Raw genomic sequence first — 2,836 nt, forward strand, 5'->3', positions numbered from 1 at the left:
CTTCCTATAATTCCATCGGTTTCTATTGGGAAGTTCTGGTCCACTAGTTGTATTTTATGTTGAGTGGTTCCGTTTCCAAGATTTATATTTAAATGTGTTATTCCCAATGTTTCTATACATTCGTTGGTTATTCCTGTTAGGTTAATACATTCTAAGTTGTTTAGTGGGTAGTGTTCCAAAAGGTGTGCTTTGCAGAGGCTGATGTCTGCTTCTGTGTCTAATAGAAATGATATTTCTGGTTTTGTTGCATTTTAGATATTTAGTAGTACATAGTTGGATAATTTTGAGATGGAGAAGATGTAGGGGCTTGCTTGGTTTAGGTGTTCAGTTGATGCATGGTTTAAGTGTTTGGTGGATGCCTGATTTAAATGTTTGGTCCTGAATTCAGGGAGTTCGTCAAGGAATCCGGCTGAAATCCGTTTCCCTGGTTTTCTATGGCCTGTATGTGGTTGTTTTGGTTGTAGTTTCTCTGATTTCTGTTGTTATTGTTATTTTGATTTAGATAGTTGAAATTCCTATTGTAGTTGCTGGGGTTGGGATTATTATGTTTCTATTAAAATTGTTGTTATTATTATTATAATAATTCCTGTTTTGATTATTGTATCTTTGATTGTTTCTATTGGAATTATTATTGTGATATTGATTTCTGTTGTTGTTGTAGGATATTTTGTATTTGTCGTGGCGATTATATGAATTTTTCTTTTGGTGATTTATTCTTATCACCTGTGAATTTGTTTGGGTCGCACTTTCATATTGTAGCGCAATATTAATTGCTTCGGAAAAGGTTTTTGGGTTGGACGCGAAGACAGTGGGTTTAATGTAGTCGTCGAGACCGTCTTTGAATATAGTTAAGGCGTACGTATCGTTAACATTGGTAATAACAGATTTTTCGGTTGGGACCGAGTTCTTTGATATGAAGATTATTTAGATCTGCTACTATGTTTAATATTTTGTCTTTGAAACCTGTGATAGTACCCTATTGTGTTGGTTAGTTTAATATTGAATGTAGTTGTGGTATTGTTTGACTTTAATTATATTTATCTTCAAGTTTAGCTTTCAATTCTTCTAGTGTTGTTGGGATATCATTTGCAAAGGCTGTTTAAACATTTGAGGGCAGTTTGCAGTAGAAAATGTATCCTATTAGTTGTGGCTTGGCTTCTTCTTTTAGGGTTTTATGTATTATTCCAACACCTTTCGTGAAGCACTTGATATCTTTATAATTGCCAGTAAATGTGGGTATGGACTTGGACGCTGTTTCTAGGTTGAAATCCATTTTTGGTTGTATTATACTATATATTTTGCTGGGGTTTATGTCTTCTAGAGATTCTTTGGTTGCTTCAATTTCTAATAATTCTTTTGCTGTTTTGCATATCTGCTTAAATGTTAGTATTTTGTTCAATAAATCTGGTTGTTCTGGTTTTGTATTAATTTCTAATATAGTATGGACTCTTGTTCTATAATTTTTTAATTCTTCTAACTTGCCTAGTTTTTCAAGATTAGAAATTATCCTATATATGGAGACGTTAATTTCATCTATCCTTTCCATTAAGGAAGTAAATTTTTTGTTTAGTAATAGGTCTTAATTTTATTTGTGTTGTAACTATCTATACTTATTTGTGTTTGTATTTTTTTTTTTTTTTTTCTATATTCCCTTATTAATCTTAGTTTTTCTTATATATTTTTCATATATTCTTTATGTGATGTTAATCTTTATTTTAATGTATTCTTTTCATATTTTTCATTTTAATATTCTTCGTATTTAGCTCATCTTCTTAATTTTAATATTTCTTATATGTTTTTCATATATATGTTGATATTTTATATTTTATTTCTAAATTTTATTATTATATATTGTAAAAAAATTTTGTTTTGAATTTATATTTGTTTATTATTGTTAGTTTTTCTGTCTTCGAACCATTTTTCTATTGTGTGTCTGTCTTTATCCAGTACTTGTTGGAGATGTGCCACGGGATTGGTTGTTGTACTGCTCTTTTTAGGAAGGTGAGGCGTTTTCGATTTTATAGCAGTTTTCCTCCTCTCTTTTTATTGGTGGGGATCTGGGTAAGCAGCTGTTCCTCTTTGGCGAGCTGTCTTTGCATGTATTGCTGGATCGTAATTTTTTGGCAGCAAAAAGGTGGCAAATTATACGTGGTTTGCAGGATTAATTTTTTGTGCCTCAGAAAAATAAAGGCAGGGTACTGTGTGATTTGCAGGATCGCCATTTAATAAATTTGAACGTTTGTTCTAATATATATTTTATTATGGAAAGAATCCCTATGAATCTTTCCCAGGTGCAACCAAGTGTTGTTGGTGTAATGTTATGTTCATTTGGGGTTGTAGAATATTTCCTAAACTGCCCGGCTTCAATGGGCCAAGTCGATCTGCCTCTTGAAAATGCCAATCGAGCTCGGCATGAGGCAGTCCCTAACAATGATACCAGGCGAATGGGCCGCCGTTGAGCTTTTAGCGGATTAATACGCTTGTTGAATTGCTTTTAGACAATTGACTTTATTCAATTCTTACATGGCTATTTACACGTAAATTATTACGCTAAATTATGCTAACGTAAACAAATAATAATTGTTTTAATTTGGACGCTTGGTATCGTATTGCATTTCGTAATGAAATACTCAGCCAGGTGAAGTGCGACATAATTATCAATTTTCTTTTTAGCAAAAGAATTATGCTGAATTAGCATTATTGTGTCGCACTTCAAAGTGGATGCACACAACGGTATGCGATCACACTACAAGGCTAAACGAGAAATAGCTTCAATTGATAACAAAATTTTTATTTAAAGAAAGAAAAGCAAAAACCTTAAACATTCGTAAAGCGA

The sequence above is a fragment of the Glossina fuscipes genome, unplaced genomic scaffold (genome assembly GCF_014805625.2).
Source record: "Glossina fuscipes isolate IAEA_lab_2018 unplaced genomic scaffold, Yale_Gfus_2 224, whole genome shotgun sequence".
NCBI classification, from domain to species: Eukaryota; Metazoa; Arthropoda; class Insecta; order Diptera; family Glossinidae; genus Glossina; species Glossina fuscipes.